General features: G+C 38.6%; 1 long non-coding RNA gene across 1 annotated transcript in view; it reads left to right on the forward strand.

Annotated features, from left to right (window-relative positions):
• LOC140678595 (uncharacterized) overlaps positions 1-19,892 on the forward strand; it is a 95,235-nt gene extending 75,343 nt beyond the window's left edge. Inside the window, exons 2-4 of the long non-coding RNA XR_012050338.1 lie at positions 430-565; positions 4,439-4,528; positions 16,089-19,892. This is a non-coding gene — a long non-coding RNA (uncharacterized lncRNA). The remainder of the gene's footprint in view (positions 1-429; positions 566-4,438; positions 4,529-16,088) is intronic.
• Positions 19,893-19,902: the final 10 nt, after the last annotated feature.

The following is a 19,902-nucleotide window of genomic DNA, read 5'->3' on the forward strand; positions in this document are numbered from 1 at the left end:
CGTCCTTGCACAGATACAAAAGTCTAACTTAAGCACAATAGACTTAGATAGACTTTAAGCATACTAAAGTTGTGTGATAATATATACATGAATATTCTAACAGAGCGTTTACAGTATTTCCTTGTGTTTAAAGCCTTGAACCGGAAGTACAAGTGCCGTTCTGTCTTCTAGCCATCCGTAGTGTTTCTACTCGTATGGATTCTTCATTTATCGCTCCAAGCAACGTTTGTACGTTTTACAATATAACTAAAACAATTCATACTTTCTAAACCATCCCATGTGCAATGTCTGTAGGAGTAATTTTCATGCATATTTGTACGTTTTGTAATCAAGTTAGCGTTGTTAGCTTCAGCTAATATCCTAGCACGTTTACAAGTGTCTGTGTTAGTGTTATTAACTTAAAATCCCATTCTTTTTGTATTATTTCAGTTTCGCAAATTCACCCAAGATGTCACCGTGGAGTTATTGAGTTTTTTTTAGCTGATTGGAGAGCTGGATTTCGCAGCCATGACGATGACTTCTGTTTTGTTTGATCAGCCGTTTTACTGCCGTGGAAACAATTAAGGTACGTAAATAAACATTTATAAAATATTTCTGGGTAAATAACACATTTCACAACGTATATGTCAGGTTCAAACACTGATGACATCTATTAAACAAGACAAGAAGCAAAGAATCAAACAGAGACAGAATTCAATTTGGACTCACTGAACTCTGCATTCCTTCCTCTTGTCCTCGGTCTTCCGTCAGTTGTCAGATTCCAGCCGAAATGAAGAAAAACAGTTCCTCAATCAGGAGTTGGGTGCCATGGTCTTTCTGGTTTCACTCACTCTTTCTGGAATCGTCAGACGTGTTGGAATCCGGCTCGAGGGACCAAGAAGATGTCAGGTTCAAAACACCGATGACATCTATTAAACAAGACAAGAAGCAAATAATCAAAAAGAGACATAATTCAATTTGGACTCATTGAACTCTGCATTCCTTCTTCTTGTCCTCGGTCTTCCGTCAGTCGTCAGATTCCAGCCGAAATGAAGAAAAACGGTTCCTCAATCAGGAGTTGGGTGCCATGGTCTTTCTGGTTTCACTCACTCTTTCTGGAATCGTCAGACGTGTTGGAATCCGGCTCGAGGGACCAAGAAGATGTCAGGTTCAAAACACTGATGACATCTATCTTGGTAGGTTCAAAGACAGCTTTTGCTTCTCACCAGGCACTCAATGTAACACAAAGTTTTTGTGATAACTTAGATACAATTATTCTGACAGACATAAGCTGTCTTTGATCCTACCAAGAAGAAGGCTTGTAAAACTCCACTGTGTAGGATGGGAAGCAACATGAAGGTGTTCTGTTTCTTTGATGTATTGTAATCCACAGAAAGATTTTGTCTTGACCCGAGAACTACAAAGCGGAGAGGAAGCAGGACCAGACTCCCCTCCAGGCACCTCTTCTTTGAACTCAATCAATCAATCAATCAATCAATCAATGTTTATTTATATAGCCCTAAATCACAAGTGTCTCAAAGGGCTGCACAAGCCACGACGACATCTTCGGTTCAGAGCCCACATAAGGGCAAGGAAAAACTCACAACCCAGCGGGATGTCAATGTGAATGACTATGAGAAACCTTGGGGAGACCGGATGCAATGGACGTCGAGTGGGTCTAGCATAATATTGTGAAAGTCCAGTCCATAGTGGATCTAACATAATAGTGAGAGTCCAGTCCATAGTGGATCTAACATAATAGTGAGAGTCCAGTCCATAGTGGATCTAGCATAATAGTGAGAGTTCAGTCCATAGTGGATCTAACATAATAGTGTGAGAGTCCAGTAAATAGTGGATCTAACATAATAGTGTGAGAGTCCAGTCAATAGTAGATCTAACATAATAGTGAGAGTCCAGTCCACAGTGGATCTACCATAATGGTGAGAGTCCAGTCCATAGTGGATCTAACATAATAGTGAGAGTCCAGTCCATAGTGGATCTAACATAATAGTGAGAGTTCAGTCCATAGTGGATCTAACATAATAGTGTGAGAGTCCAGTAAATAGTGGATCTAACATAATAGTGTGAGAGTCCAGTCCATAGTAGATCTAACATAATAGTGAGAGTCCAGTCCATAGTGGATCTAACATAATAGTGAGAGTCCAGTCCATAGTGGATCTAACATAAGAGCGAGAGTCCAGTCCATAGTGGATCCAACATAATAGTGAGAATCCAGTCCATAGTGGATCTAACATAATAGTGTGAGAGTCCAGTCCATAGTGGTTCTAACATAATAGTGAGAGTCCAGTCCATAGTGGATCTAACATAATAGTGTGAGAGTCCAGTCCATAGTGGATCTAACATAATAGTGAGAGTCCAGTCCATAGTGAATCTAACATAATAGTGAGAGTCCAGTCCATAATGGATCTAACATAATAGTGAGAGTCCAGTCCATAGTGGATCTAACATAATAGTGAGAGTCCAGTCCATAGTGGATCTAACATAAGAGCGAGAGTCCAGTCCATAGTGGATCTAACATAATAGTGAGAATCCAGTCCATAGTGGATCTAACATAATAGTGTGAGAGTCCAGTCCATAGTGGTTCTAACATAACAGTGAGAGTCCAGTCCATAGTGGATCTAACATAATAGTGTGAGAGTCCAGTCCATAGTGGATCTAACATAATAGTGAGAGTCCAGTCCATAGTGAATCTAACATAATAGTGAGAGTCCAGTCCATAATGGATCTAACATAATAGTGAGAGTCCAGTCCATAGTGGATCTAACATAATAGTGTGAGAGTCCAGTCCATAGTGGATCTAACATAATAGTGAGAGTCCAGTCCATAGTGGATCTAACATAATAGTGAGAGTCCAGTCCATAGTGGATCTAACATAATAGTGTGAGAGTCCAGTCCATAGTGGATCTAACATAATAGTGAGAGTCCAGTCCATAGTGGATCTAACATAATAGTGTGAGTCCAGTCTATAGTGGATCTAACATAATAGTGAGAGTCCAGTCCATAGTGGATCTAACATAATAGTGAGAGTCCAGTCCATAGTGGATCTAACATAATAGTGTGAGAGTCCAGTCCATAGTGGATCTAACATAATAGTGAGAGTCCAGTCCATAGTGGATCTAACATAATAGTGAGAGTCCAGTCCATAGTGGATCTAACATAATAGTGAGAGAGTCCAGTCCATAGTGGATCTAACATAATAGTGAGAGTCCTGTCCATAGTGGATCTAATATAATAGTGAGAGTCCAGTCCATAGTGGATCTTACATAATAGTGAGAGTCCAGTCCATAGTGGATCTAACATAATAGTGAGAGTCCAGTCCATAGTGGATCTAACATAATAGTGAGAGTCCAGTCCATAGTGGATCTAACATAATAGTGAGAGTCCAGTCCATAGTGGATCTACCATAATAGTGAGAGTCCAGTCCATAGTGGATCTAATATAATAGTGTGAGAGTCCAGTCCATAGTGGATCTAACATAATAGTGTGAGAGTCCAGTCCATAGTGGATCTAACATCATAGTGTGAGAGTCCAGTCCATAGTGGATCTAATATAATAGTGTGAGAGTCCAGTCCATAGTGGATCTAATATAATAGTGAGAGTCCAGTCCATAGTGGATCTAACATAATAGTGAGAGTCCAGTCCATAGTGAATCTAACATAATAGTGAGAGTCCAGTCCATAGTGGGGCCAGCAGGAAACCATCCCGAGCGGAGACGGGTCAGCAGCGCAAAGATGTCCCCAACCGATGCACAGGCGAGCGGTCCACCCCGGGTCATGACTCTGGACAGCCAGCACTTCATCCATGGCTACTGGACCTGTGCCCCCCCCCTTCACAAGGGAGAGGGGGCCAGAGGAGAAAAGAAAAGAAACGGCAGATCAACTGGTCTAAAAGGGGGGTCTATATAAAGGCTAGAGTATACAAATGAGTTTTAAGATGGGACTTAAATGAGGTAGCATCTCTAACTGTTACCGGGAGGACATTCCAGAGTACTGGAGCCAGAATAGAAAACGCTCTATAGCCCGCAGACTTTTTTTGGGCTCTGGGAATCACTAATAAGCCGGAGTTCTTTGAACGCAGATTTCTTGTTGTTCTGTTTTACGACCTTTTCTTTGAACTGTTTTCGATTTTTTCTTTGAACCGACCTTTTCTTTGAACTGTTTTGTTAACTAAAGGCAACGGCTGTTTACGACCCCCGTCCCTTTAAAAACAGCTGTTGCCATGTAATCAGGGAAAGTCCAAATAAAAGAGGAGGCGTACAATCTTTCGTCAGAGCGTGGTGGATACAAGAGTACAGCCCAGACGTTTCTCCTCAATTGAGCCAAATTTAATTCTGTCTCTGTTTAATTCCTTGCTTCTTTGTCTGTTTAATAGATGTCATCAGTGTTTGAACCTGACATTACCCTTAGCACAACCGAGGTTTCTCTTTGTTTCTCTCAAGCTGCCTCCCTTGACGCCTCCTGGCACCTCCAAGGGGAAGTCCGCCGCACACTTTGAAAACCTCTGCTAAAGAACGTCCTGTAACAACGCAGTAAGTACTATGTAATTAAGTCAAACCTCATCATGCGATGAAGCGGCATGTTTTAATAAACTGCGAATAAAATTTTTGCGCGTGCTTTTAAAATAAACGTTGACACATTTTACAACAACTTGTTTGTTAGCTATTAAAAAATGCAGGCGCCGCACCTTTTTTTTTAAAAGAAAATAAAACGTAACAAATTGGTGAATTATGCAATAAAACATTGAATTTGAGGCCTTATTATAAAAACTATCAGAGAAACACAACATTTTATCTTCATTATAATTTGTTTTGAAGAACCTCGTACAGTAGAATGATTTATTGGTGTAATATAAATCAAATTAAGGGGCGCCTATTATGCAAAACCAACCTTTCATACCTAATTGGTAACTTTTTTGTGTGTATTTAGGATCTATGTATGTCTTGGAAATTTAAAATCAAACCATGGAGGCATGGTGGAGATGTTTATAAAATAATCTTGCCTTCCTTCATACTTCCTGCAAAGGAGCCATTTGGAAATTGCCCCATTTGTGACGTCAGCAGATTACCCATATATGGTATAAATTTGCCCAAAGTGCTTTGCGCAAGTCTGACATTGTAGTCAATAAGCTCCTTCTTTATCGCCGTCCTCTTGTTAGGGGGCAGACTGGCTCGTACGTGCACATGCATCCTGCGCTCTTGCCATTTCTAATGCAAAGTAGCATAACGTATATTTGTCAGTAGACTCGCTATGGAAGTGCTAAAAACTACAACAAAAGTCGGCGGGGAAAAGACGCTGTCGAAGTGGAGGCACGTAAATAAGACCGCCCACAAAGCGTCTTGTAGATGATCTGTAAAACATCATTTTTGCAGCATTTTGAGCAAGGAACCACCATTACATGTTATGTAGACCACAAGGAAGTGTTTACATGCATAATAAAAAATATCACAATATGCGATTGCAAGCTGGAGACAAAAGTTACACTCATGAAATAATACTGACATGAAAATGAGCAGAGCACTAAAATGTTAGAAATCATACCTTCATACAATATCGATTATGTTATGCAAATACTGTACATGATACTAAGACTAAAAAATGCCAATACAAATTCAAAACAGAACAAAATACAAAACCCAAAACCAGTGCAGTTGGCACGTTGTGTAAATGGTAAATAAAAACATAACAAATCCTTTTCAACTTATATTCAATTGAATAGACTGCAAAGACAAGATATTTAATGTTCACACTGAGAAACGTATTTTTTTTTTTTTGCAAATAATCATTAACTTAGAATTTAATGGCAGCAACACATTGCAAAAAAGTTGTCACAGGGGCATTTTTACCACTGTGTTACATGGCCTTTCCTTTTAACAACACTCAGTAAATGTTTGGGAACTGAGGAGACACATTTTTGAAGCTTCTCAGGTGGAATTCTTTCCCATTCTTGCTTGATGTACAGCTTAAGTTGTTCAACAGTCCGGGGGTCTCCGTTGTGCTATTTTAGGCTTCATAATGTGCCACACATTTTCAATAGGAGACAGGTCTGGACTACAGGCAGGCCAGTCTAGTACCCGCACTCTTTTACTATGAAGCCACGCTGTTGTAACATGTGGCTTGGCATTGTCTTGCTGAAATAAGCAGGGGCGTCCATGGTAACGTTGCTTGGATGGCAACATATGTTGTTCCAAAACCTGTATGTACCTTTCAGCATTAATGGTGCCTTCACAGATGTGTAAGTTACCCATGCCTTGGGCACTAATACACCCCCATACCATCACACATGCTGGCTTTTCAACTTTGCGCCTATAACAATCCAGATAGTTATTTTCCTCTTTGTTCCGGAGGACACGACGTCCACAGTTTCCAAAAAAATTTGAAATGTGGACTCGTCAGACCACAGAACACTTTTCCACTTTGCATCAGTCCATCTTATATGAGCTCGGGCCCTGCAAAGCCGGCACCGTTTCTGGGTGTTGTTGATTAAGGGCTTAGGGCTTTGCATAGTAAAGTTTTAACTTGCACTTACAGATGTAGCGACGAACTGTAGTTACTGACAGTGGTTTTCTGTAGTGTTCCTGAACCCATGTAGTGATATCCTTTACACACTGATGTCGCTTTTTGATGCAGAACCGCCTGAGGGATCGAATGTCACGGGCTTAGCCGCTTACGTGCAGTGATTTTTCCAGATTTTCTGAACTTTTTGATGATATTATGGACCGTAGATGGTGAAATCCCTAAATTCCTTGCAATAGCTGGTTGAGAAATGTTGTTCTTAAACTGTTGGACAATTTGCTCACGCATTTGTTGACAAAGTGGTGACCCTCGCCCCATCCTTGTTTGTGAATGACTGAGCATTTCATGGAAGCTGCTTTCATACCCAATCATGGCACCCACCTGTTCCCAATTAGCCTGTTCACCTGTGGGATGTTCCAAATAAGCGTTTAATGAGCATTCCTCAACTTCATCAGTCTTTTTTGCCACTTGTGCTAGCTTTTATGAAACATGTTGCAGGCATCAAATTCCAAATGAGCTAATATTTGCCAAAAAATAACACATTTTACCAGTTTGAACATTAAATATCTTGTCTTTGCAGTCTATTCAATTGAGTATAAGTTGAAAAGGATTTGCAAATCATTGTATTCTGTTTTTATTTACCATTTACACAACGTGACAACTTCGCTGGTTTTGAGTTTTGTGAAGTGTGAAGTGAAGTGAATTAAATTTATATAGCGCTGTTCTCTAGTGACTCAAAGCGCTTTACATAGTGAAACCCAATATCTAAGTTACATTTTTAAACCAGTGTGGGTGGCACTGGGAGCAGGTGGGTAAAGTGTCTTGCACAACGGCAGTGACTAGGATGGCAGAAGCGGGGATCGAACCTGGAACCCTCATTTAGCACCGCCTCAGAAAACCACCATGAAGACCAACCATGAAATACAGTAGTGTAGTAGCCTAAGTATTCATTGATTTAACAAGTATATTTCATATTTCTGGCCACTGTAACATTACACACAGTTTGAACAGTAACACTGTGTTTGAATGTAGGAAAATAAAACACTGTACTTTAATCAAGTGATTCGTTGGCTACACCGCAAGATGGAGCCGGTAGGCGTACCACAGTTTGAGAATCGCTGCTCTATCCGACATCTCCCCGTTGGCTTGAAAACTACCCAGCATGCAGCAGGGCATGCCAACGTGGCTTCAGAAACAAATAAATACAACAGCGGATGCGAGAGAGTTTCCCTTCCCTTTCCTCACTAATTGACTTGTGTTTGTTTCATTCGCACCAATGGGGAGGTTTGCTGGAGTCTTTACATAACTGGGAGGTTGCTAGGCAACCGGTGCAACTCCGACCGGAAATACACAAAGACCCACACTTGTCACTCTGGAAATATTCCACTTGTTTATGCTTAATCATCAATAATAATTCTATTTAATTAGCTTGTAGATCTGTGGTACTATTTGATGCTGTTATTGAAATAAAACAACATTTGTTGACCTTCTAAATAAGTTTTTAAAAAACATTGTTTAGAGATTGCCCTCTAGTGGGTTCTTCGGACCACCACACACTGCTAGGAGAGCCCGGAATTCAGGGTATAACACTTTTATTTTCATCAATAGTGCCAGGTTTTTGCTTTCCAGCAAAATTTCTTTGTCTGTGTCTCTCTCTCTCTCTCTGGCTCCCACTCCAACTCCAACTACGTGTCTCATCCCGGCTGCTGCTAATAAAGGCGACAGGTGATTAGATAACAAGGCCCACCTGGGCCATCTACTCACCTGTTGCTGTCTTCGAGGCCGGTCCTGGCGCACCCCGTTCCGCGGCAGGCCCGCAGGCCACGCCCCCTCCACACATTGTAAGAAATAACACCTGGCCTGTAGTCACTTTTACACTCTTTGAAGTTAATATAATAGTGCTGCCTGAGGCTGAGCCAATCAGTGGCCACGATACTGAACAGCGCGCTCTGATTGGTTTGGTGACGTGATGGATTATTGTGCCCACTCAAAATACAGCGTACGACTTCTCGTTAGTTTAGTGTTTTTCGTACCCACCATTGTTCCCTGAGTGGTTTCGCTTCATCAAGCCTTTTCTAACATTTCGCACTACAAAATAACAGAAGTGTTTATTAAAGTTGGTGCTGATATCAATACCGATATCGGCCAATACTCAAGGCGCCAACATCGGCCTTCCCAGCAGGCACAAGACATTGAAACAACGTTGAGAAATTGTTGAATTAGGTCCTGACGTTGAGCAACTCAAACATAACGTTGAAACAACATGCTTTTTGACGACATTTAATCCATGTTGGGTTCTGACGTTGATTTGATCATTGAATTGTGGTCATTTTCCAACAAATATTCTACAACTGAAATATAACGTTGAAACAACATAATTTCTGACGACATTTAATCAATGTCTGGTTGTGACGTTGATTTAACATTGAATTGTGGTCATTTTCCAACCAGTATTCTACAATTCAAACATAACGTTGAAACAACATGCTTTTTGACGACGTTTAATCAATGTTGGTTTCTGACGTTGATTTAACATTGAAATTTGGTCATTTGCCTACCAATAGTCTATAACTCAAACATAACGTTGAAACAACATGCTTTTTGACGACGTTTAATCAATGTTAGTTTCTGACGTTGTTAACATTGAATTGTGGTCATTTTCCAACCAATATTCTACAACTCAACCATAATGTTGAAACAACGTGCTTTTTGGTGACGTTTAATCAATGTTGGTTTCTGACGTTGATTTGACATTGAAATGTGGTCATTTTCCTACCAATATTCTGCAACTCAAACATAACGTTGAAACAACGTGCTTTTTGACGACGTTTAGTCAATGTTGGTTTCTTACGTTGATTTTACATTGAAAATTGGTCATTTTCCAACTAATATTCTACAACACAAATACAACGTTGAAACAACATGCTTTTTGACGACGTTTAATCAATGTTGGTTTCTGACTTTGTTTTAACATTGAAATTTGGTCATTTTCCAACCAATATTCTACAACAGAAATACAACGTTGAAACAACGTGCTTTTTGATGACTTTTAATCAATGTCGGGTTCTGACGTTGATTTGACGTTGAAATGTGGTCATTTTCCTACCAATATTCTGCAACTCAAACATAACGTTGAAACAACGTGCTTTTTGACGACGTTTAATCAATGTTGGTTTCTGACGTTGTTTTAACATTGAAATTTGGTCATTTTCCAACCAATATTCTACAACAGAAATACAACGTTGAAACAACGTGCTTTTTGACGACGTTTAATCAATGTTAGTTTCTGACGTTGTTAACATTGAAATTTGGTCATTTTCCAACCAATATTATACAACTCAAACATAATGTTGAAACATCATCATTTTTGACGACGTTTAATCAATGTCTGGTTTTGAGGTTGATTTAACATTGAATTTTGGTAATTTTCCAACCAGTATTCTACAACTCAAACATAACGTTGAAACAACGTGCTTTTTGACAACATTTAATCTATGTTGGTTTCTTACGTTGATTTTATATTGAAATTTGGTCATTTTCCAACCAATATTCTACAACAGAAATACAACGTTGAAACAACATGCTTTTTGACGACGTTTAATCAATGTTGGTTCCTAGCGTTGTTTTAACATTGAAATTTGGTCATTTTCCAACCAATATTCTACAACTCAAATATAACGTGGAAACATCATCATTTTTGAGGACTTCTAATCAATGTCTGGTTGTGACGTTGATTTAACATTGAATTGTGGTCATTTTCCAACCAGTATTCTACAACTCAACCATAACGTTGAAACAACGTGCTTTTTGACGACGTTTAATCAATGTTGGTTTCTGACGTTGATTTAACATTGACATTTGGTCATTTGCCTACCAATAGTCTATAACTCAAACATAACGTTGAAACAACATGCTTTTTGACGACGTTTAATCAATGTTGGTTTCTGACGTTGATTTAACATTGAAATTGGGTCATTTTCCTACCAATATTCTACAACTCAAATATAACGTGGAAACATCATAATTTTTGACGACGTTTAATCAATGTCTGGTTGTGACGTTGATTTAACATTGAATTGTGGTCATTTTCCAACCAGTATTCTACAACTCAAACATAACATTGAAACAACGTGCTTTTTGACGACGTTTAATCTGTGTTGGTTTCTGACGTTGATTTAACATTGAAAATTTGTCATTTTCCAACCAATAGTCTACAACTCAAACATAACGTTGAAACAACATAATTTTTGACGACGTTTAATCAATGTCTGGTTGTGACGTTGATTTAACATTGAATTGTGGTTATTTTCCAACCAGTATTCTACAATTCAAACATAACGTTGAAACAACGTGCTTTTTGACGACGTTTAATCAATGTTAGTTTCTGACGTTGATTTAACATTGAAATTTGGTCATTTGCCTACCAATAGTCTATAACTCAAACATAACGTTGAAACAACATGCTTTTTGACGACGTTTAATCAATGTCAGGATGTGATGTTGATTTAACATTGAATTGTGGTCATTTTCCAACCAATATTCTACAACTCAACCATAATGTTGAAACAGTGTGCTTTTTGGTGACGTTTAATCAATGTTGGTTTCTGACGTTGATTTGACATTGAAATGTGGTCATTTTCCTACCAATATTCTGCAACTCAAACATAACGTTGAAACAACGTGCTTTTTGACGACGTTTAGTCAATGTTGGTTTCTTACGTTGATTTTACATTGAAAATTGGTCATTTTCCAACTAATATTCTACAACACAAATACAACGTTGAAACAACATGCTTTTTGACGACGTTTAATCAATGTTGGTTTCTGACTTTGTTTTAACATTGAAATTTGGTCATTTTCCAACCAATATTCTACAACAGAAATACAACGTTGAAACAACGTGCTTTTTGATGACTTTTAATCAATGTCGGGTTCTGACGTTGATTTGACGTTGAAATGTGGTCATTTTCCTACCAATATTCTGCAACTCAAACATAACGTTGAAACAACGTGCTTTTTGACGACGTTTAATCAATGTTGGTTTCTGACGTTGTTTTAACATTGAAATTTGGTCATTTTCCAACCAATATTCTACAACACAAATACAACGTTGAAACAACGTGCTTTTTGACGACGTTTAATCAATGTTAGTTTCTGACGTTGTTAACATTGAATTGTGGTCATTTTCCAACCAATATTCTACAACTCAACCATAATGTTGAAACAACGTGCTTTTTGGTGACGTTTAATCAATGTTGGTTTCTGACGTTGATTTGACATTGAAATTGGGTCATTTTCCTACCAATATTCTACAACTCAAATATAACGTGGAAACATCATAATTTTTGACGACGTTTAATCAATGTCTGGTTGTGACGTTGATTTAACATTGAATTGTGGTCATTTTCCAACCAGTATTCTACAACTCAAACATAACGTTGCAACAACATGCTTTTTGATGACGTTTAATCAATGTTGGTTCCTAGCGTTGTTTTAACATTGAAAATTTGTCATTTTCCAACCAATAGTCTACAACTCAAACATAACGTTGAAACAACTTAATTTTTGACGACGTTTAATCAATGTCTGGTTGTGACGTTGATTTAACATTGAATTGTGGTTATTTTCCAACCAGTATTCTACAATTCAAACATAACGTTGAAACAACGTGCTTTTTGACGACGTTTAATCAATGTTAGTTTCTGACGTTGATTTAACATTGAAATTTGGTCATTTGCCTACCAATAGTCTATAACTCAAACATAACGTTGAAACAACATGCTTTTTGACGACGTTTAATCAATGTCAGGATGTGATGTTGATTTAACATTGAATTGTGGTCATTTTCCAACCAATATTCTACAACTCAACCATAATGTTGAAACAACGTGCTTTTTGGTGACGTTTAATCAATGTTGGTTTCTGACGTTGATTTGACATTGAAATGTGGTCATTTTCCTACCAATATTCTGCAACTCAAACATAACGTTGAAACAACGTGCTTTTTGACGACGTTTAGTCAATGTTGGTTTCTTACGTTGATTTTACATTGAAAATTGGTCATTTTCCAACTAATATTCTACAACACAAATACAACGTTGAAACAACATGCTTTTTGACGACGTTTAATCAATGTTGGTTTCTGACTTTGTTTTAACATTGAAATTTGGTCATTTTCCAACCAATATTCTACAACAGAAATACAACGTTGAAACAACGTGCTTTTTGATGACTTTTAATCAATGTCGGGTTCTGACGTTGATTTGACGTTGAAATGTGGTCATTTTCCTACCAATATTCTGCAACTCAAACATAACGTTGAAACAACGTGCTTTTTGACGACGTTTAATCTATGTTGGTTTTTGATGTTGATTTGACATTGAAATGTGGTCATTTTCCTACCAATATTCTGCAAGTCAAACATAACGTTGAGACAACGTGCTTTTTGACGACATTTAATCAATGTTGGTTTCTTACGTAGATTTTATATTGAAATTTGGTCATTTTCCAACCAATATTCTTCAACAGAAATACAACATTGAAACAACGTGCTTTTTGGCGACGTTTAATCAATGTTGGTTCCTGCCGTGGTTTTAACATTGAAATTTGGTCATTTTCCAACCAATATTCTACAACTCAAATATAACGTTGAAACATCATGCTTTTTGACGACGTTTAATCAATGTTGGTTTCTGACATTGATTTAACATTGAAATTTGGTCATTTGCCTACCAATAGTCTACAACTCAAACATAACGTTGAAACAACATGCTTTTTGACGACGTTTAATCACTGTCAGGATGTGATGTTGATTTAACATTGAGTTGTGTTCATTTTCCAACCAATATTCTACAACTCAACCATGACGTTGAAACAACATGCTTTTTGACGACGTTTAATCTATGTTGGTTTCTGACGTTGATTTAACATTGAGATTTGGTCATTTTCCTACCAATATTCTACAACTCAAAAATAAGAATACAACAACGTGCTTTATGACGACGTTTAATCATTGTTGGTTTCTGATGTTGTTTTAACATTGAAATTTGGTCATTTTCCAACCAATAGTCTACAACTCAAACATAACGTTGAAACAACATTATTTTTGACGACGTTTAAGCAATGTCAGGTTGTGATGATGATTTAACATTGAATCGTGGTAATTTTCCTACCAATATTCTACAACTCAACCATAATGTTGAAACAACGTGATTTTTGACAACGTTTAATCAATGTTGGTTTCTGAAGTTGATTTAACATTGAAATTTGGTCATTTTCCAACCAAAATTCTACAACTCAAACATAACGTTGAAACAACATAGTTTTTGACGATGTTTAATCAATGTCTGGTTGTGACGTTGATTTAACATTGAATTGTGGTCATTTTCCAACCAATATTCTACAACTCAAAAATAACGTTGAAACAACGTGCTTTTTGACGACGTTTAATCAGTGTTGGTTTCTGACTTCGATTTTACATTGAATTGTGGTCATTTTCCAACCAATATTCTACGACTCAAACATAACGTTGAAACAACATAGTTTTTGACGATGTTTAATCAATGTCTGGTTGTGACGTTGATTTAACATTGAATTGTGGTCATTTTTCAACCAATATTCTACAACTCAAACATAACGTTGAAACAACGTGCTTTTTGACGACGTTTAATCAATGTTGGTTTCTGACGTTGATTTAACATTGAAATTTGGTCATTTTCCGATCAATATTCTACAACTCAAACATAACGTTGAAATAACGTGCTTTTTGACGACGTTTAATCAATGTTAGTTTGTGATGTTTGTATAACATTGAATTGTGGTCATTTTCCTACCAATATTCTGCAATTCAAACATAACGTTGAAACAACGTGCTTTTTGACGACGTTTAATCAATGTTGGTTTCTGACATTGATTTAACATTGAATTGTGGTCATTTTCCTACCAATATTCTACAACTCAAACATAACGTTGAAACAACGTGCTTTTTGACGACGTTTAATCAATGCTAGGTTGTGATGTCTATTTAACATTGAATTGTGGTCATTTTCCTACCAATATTCTGCAACTCAAACATAACGTTGAAACAACGTGCTTTTTGACGACGTTTAATCAATGTCGAGTTCTGACGTTGATTTACCATTGAATTGTGGTAATTTTCCTACCAATATTCTACAACTCAACCATAACGTTGAAACAATGTGCTTTTTGGTGACGTTTAATCAATGTTGGTTTCTGACGTTGATTTAACATTGACATTTGGTCATTTGCCTACCAATAGTCTACAACTCAAACATAACGTTGAAACAACATGCTTTTTGACGACGTTTAATCAATGTTGGTTTCTGACGTTGATTTAACATTGAAATTGGGTCATTTTCCTACCAATATTCTACAACTCAAATATAACGTGGAAACATCATAATTTTTGACGACGTTTAATCAATGTCTGGTTGTGACGTTGATTTAACATTGAATTGTGGTCATTTTCCAACCAGTATTCTACTACTCAAACATAACATTGAAACAACGTGCTTTTTGACGACGTTTAATCTGTGTTGGTTTCTGACGTTGATTTAACATTGAAAATTTGTCATTTTCCAACCAATAGTCTACAACTCAAACATAACGTTGAAACAACATAATTTTTGACGACGTTTAATCAATGTCTGGTTGTGACGTTGATTTAACATTGAATTGTGGTCATTTTTCAACCAATATTCTACAACTCAAACATAACGTTGAAACAACGTGCTTTTTGACGACGTTTTATCAATGTTGGTTTCTGACGTTGTTTTAACATTGAAATTTGGTCATTTTCCAACCAATAGTCTACAACTCAAACATAACGTTGAAACAACGTGCTTTTTGACAACGTTTAATCTATGTTGGTTTTTGATGTTGATTTGACATTGAAATGTGGTCATTTTCCTACCAATATTCTGCAACTCAAACATAACGTTGAGACAACGTGCTTTTTGATGACATTTAATCAATGTTGGTTTCTTACGTTGATTTTATATTGAAATTTGGTCATTTTCCAACCAATATTCTTCAACAGAAATACAACGTTGAAACAACATGCTTTTTGGCGACGTTTAATCAATGTTGGTTCCTGGCGTGGTTTTAACATTGAAATTTGGTCATTTTCCAACCAATATTCTTCAACAGAAATACAACGTTGAAACAACATGCTTTTTGGCGACGTTTAATCAATGTTGGTTCCTGGCGTGGTTTTAACATTGAAATTTGGTCATTTTCCAACCAATATTCTACAACTCAAATATAACGTGGAAACATCATGCTTTTTGACGACATTTAATCAATGTTGGTTTCTGACATTGATTTAACATTGAAATTTGGTCATTTGCCTACCAATAGTCTACAACTCAAACATAACGTTGAAACAACCGTGCGTGACTGCTCGCTGACTGCTCGCTGTTTCGAAAAAGCTAAGTATCGTTCTATTTGTGTGCTTTTAAATTGTTCTGCAGCTTTCTTTATTACTTTCTCAACATATTTAGTAGTACTATTTAACTTGCAAATCACCCGATCTCTGTCTCTCCACCCCTCCCGCAGCTAGCTAGCAGCTAGCTGCTAAGCTAACGAAGCTAGCGCGGAGAAAGGCGTCGCCGGGCGCCGGTCAGAAGGAGTCTACTCCTGCACACCGTGACCAGGACTTCTCGGAAGACAGCAGGAACTTCACTCGGTGACAGAAAACACCGTGAGTATGGCTTCCTGCGCGTCTTGCACCTTACTCACGGAGAGGCTGGCTCTGCTAGAGGGCCGTGTCCGCCAGTTAGAGCAGAGTAATCTCGTAACTTTAGATGTTGCGGACACATCTGCTAGCGTTAGCTGTAGCGAGCTAACTAGCCCAGCCTGTAGCAGTCCTAAGCGGCCTACAAGCTATGGTGTACCGGTTGAGACGCATAATAGATTTAGCTCTTTAGCTAGTCCTACACCCCAGTCTACCGGGCACCACACCTTAGTCATAGGGGACTCCATCACCCGAAACATAAAGCTTAGCAAACCAGCCACAATTAAGTGCATCCCGGGGGCCCGAGCACCTGACATAGAGGCTAATCTTAGGGAGCTAACTCGCAACAGGCCTAGTAAACACGTACGACAGGCTAATCGCACCACTAGTTATGCGAATATAGTTGTACACGTTGGCTCCAATGACACTAGAATGAGACAGTCAGAGATTACAAAGAGAAACATAGCCAGGACTTGTGATTTCGCTAGAAAGATGTCCAGGCATCGAGTAATTGTCTCTGGCCCCCTGCCTGCGAGAGGCAATGATGAGAGATATAGCAGATTAGTCTCGCTTAACAAGTGGCTGGCTAGCTTCTGTAGACAACAGGGACTAACGTTTATTGATAATTGGCCCTCTTTCTGGGGCAAACCAGGCTTGCTGATGAGGGACGGCCTTCACCCTAACCAGGAAGGCGCCATCATCCTGTCTAAGAATATAGACTACTGTTTAAGTCACATTTGACTAACTACACTAGAGCAAGCCCGGTCACAGGCAATTATAGAGCCTGCTAGTCCGGGTGAGGAGTCAGTTAAGCTAGAACTAGCCAGCGCCAGGCTGGATAATTCCTGTACGCATAGCAATTTTCTTAGAATAACACACAACTCACATAATGTGTTTTCTGTTGTGAATGTGTCCGGGGTAGATATGCATTCTACTGAGGTGGCAAATCATGATGCGTTCAGTCGATCGCAGCATCAAGCAAACAATCTGAAAATTCCCGTCGTATCAATTCCTAGATATGGTCGAAACTATTTAAAGTGCACTACGTATAATAAACGCAACATTATTAATATTTCTTCTACGGATAATTTAAACAAAAACTCGTCAAAACAGCCCAATACTTATAATATGGGCTTTTTAAACATAAGATCATTGTCTCCCAAAACATTATTAGTTAATGAGGTCATTAGAGACAACAATCTTAACGTCATTGGTCTTAGCGAAACCTGGCTCAAACCAGACAAATTTTTTGCGCTAAATGAGGCATCTCCTCCTAACTATACGAATGCGCATATTGCCCGTCCCCTTAAAAGGGGTGGGGGGGTCGCACTAATATACAATGAAAACTTTAACCTTACCCCTAACCTAAATAATAAATACAAATCGTTTGAGGTGCTTACTATGAGGTCTGTCGCACCGCTGCCTCTCGATATGGCTGTTATCTACCGCCCCCCAGGGCCCTACTCGGACTTTATTAATGAATTCTCAGAGTTCGTTGCTGATCTAGTGACGCACGCAGACAATATAATCATAATGGGGGACTTTAATATCCATATGAATACCCCATCGGACCCTCAGTGCGTGGCGCTCCAGACTATAATTGATAGCTGTGGTCTTACACAAATAATAAATGAACCTACGCATCGCAACGGCAATACGATAGATCTAGTGCTGGTCAGGGGTGTCACCACCTCCAAAGTTATGGTACTCCCGTATACTAAAGTAATGTCCGATCATTACCTTATAAAATTCGAAGTTCTGACTCATTGTCAACAAACTAATAATAATAATAACTGCTATAGCAGCCGCAACATTAATGCCGCCACAACGATGACTCTCGCTGACCTACTGCCTTCGGTAACGGCACCATTCCCAAATTATGTCGGCTCTATTGATAACCTCACTAACAACTTTGACAATGCCCTGCGCAAAACCATTGATAGTATAGCACCGCTAAAACAAAAAAGGGCCCCTAAAAGGCGCACCCCATGGTTTACAGAGGAAACCAGAGCTCATAAATTATCATGTAGAAAGTTGGAACGCAAATGGCGCGCGACCAAGCTTGAGGTTTTCCATCAAGCATGGAGTGATAGTTTAATATCGTATAAACGCATGCTTACCTTAGCTAAAGCTAAATATTACTCAAATCTCATCCGCCTCAACAAAAACGACCCTAAATTTTTGTTTAGTACAGTAGCATCGCTAACCCAACAAGGGACTCCTCCCAATAGCTCCACCCACTCGGCAGATGACTTTATGAATTTCTTTAATAAGAAAATTGAACTCATTAGAAAGGAGATTAAAGACAACGCATCCCAGCTACAACTGGGTTCTATGAACACAGATACAACTGTATCTACGACGGATACTGCAATACAAAATAGTCTCTCTCTTTTTGATGAAATAACATTAGAGGAACTATTACAGCGTGTAAGTGGGATAAAACAAACAACATGTTTACTTGACCCACTTCCTGGGAAACTTATCAAGGAGCTTTTTGTATTATTAGGTCCATCAGTGCTAAATATTATAAACTTATCACTTTCCTCTGGCACTGTTCCCCTAGCATTCAAGAAAGCGGTTATTCATCCTCTGCTCAAAAGACCTAACCTTGATCCTGACCTCATGGTAAACTACCGACCGGTGTCCCACCTTCCCTTTATTTCGAAAATCCTCGAAAAAATTGTCGCACAGCAGCTAAATGAACACTTAGTGTCTAACAATCTCTGTGAACCTTTTCAATCCGGTTTCAGGGCAAATCACTCTACGGAGACAGCCCTCGCAAAAATGACTAATGATCTACTGCTAACGATGGATTCTGATGCGTCATCTATGTTGCTGCTTCTTGATCTTAGCGCTGCTTTCGATACCGTCGATCATAATATTTTATTAGAGCGTATCAAAACACGTATTGGTATGTCAGACTTAGCTTTGTCGTGGTTTAACTCTTATCTTACTGACAGGATGCAATGCGTCTCCCATAATAATGTGACCTCGGACTATGTTAAGGTAACGTGCGGAGTTCCTCAGGGTTCGGTTCTTGGCCCTGCACTCTTTAGTATTTACATGCTGCCGCTAGGCGACATCATACGCAAATACGGTGTTAGCTTTCATTGTTATGCTGATGACACCCAACTCTACATGCCCCTAAAGCTGACCAACACGCCGGATTGTAGTCAGCTGGAGGCGTGTCTTAATGAAATTAAACAATGGATGTCTGCTAACTTCTTGCAACTCAACGCCAAGAAAACGGAAATGCTGATTATCGGTCCTGCTAAACACCGACATTTATTTAATAATACCACCTTAACATTTGACAACCAAACAATTACACAAGGCGAATCAGTAAAGAATCTGGGTATTATCTTCGACCCAACTCTCTCGTTTGAATCACACATTAAGAGTGTTACTAAAACGGCCTTCTTTCATCTCCGTAATATCGCTAAAATTCGTTCTATTTTATCCACTAGCGACGCTGAGATCATTATTCATGCGTTCGTTACGTCTCGTCTCGACTACTGTAACGTATTATTTTCGGGTCTCCCTATGTCTAGCATTAAAAAATTACAGTTGGTACAAAATGCGGCTGCTAGACTTTTGACAAGAACAAGAAAGTTTGATCATATTACGCCTATA

Source organism: Nerophis lumbriciformis, linkage group LG03, assembly GCF_033978685.3.
Source record: "Nerophis lumbriciformis linkage group LG03, RoL_Nlum_v2.1, whole genome shotgun sequence".
Taxonomy (NCBI): Eukaryota; Metazoa; Chordata; class Actinopteri; order Syngnathiformes; family Syngnathidae; genus Nerophis; species Nerophis lumbriciformis.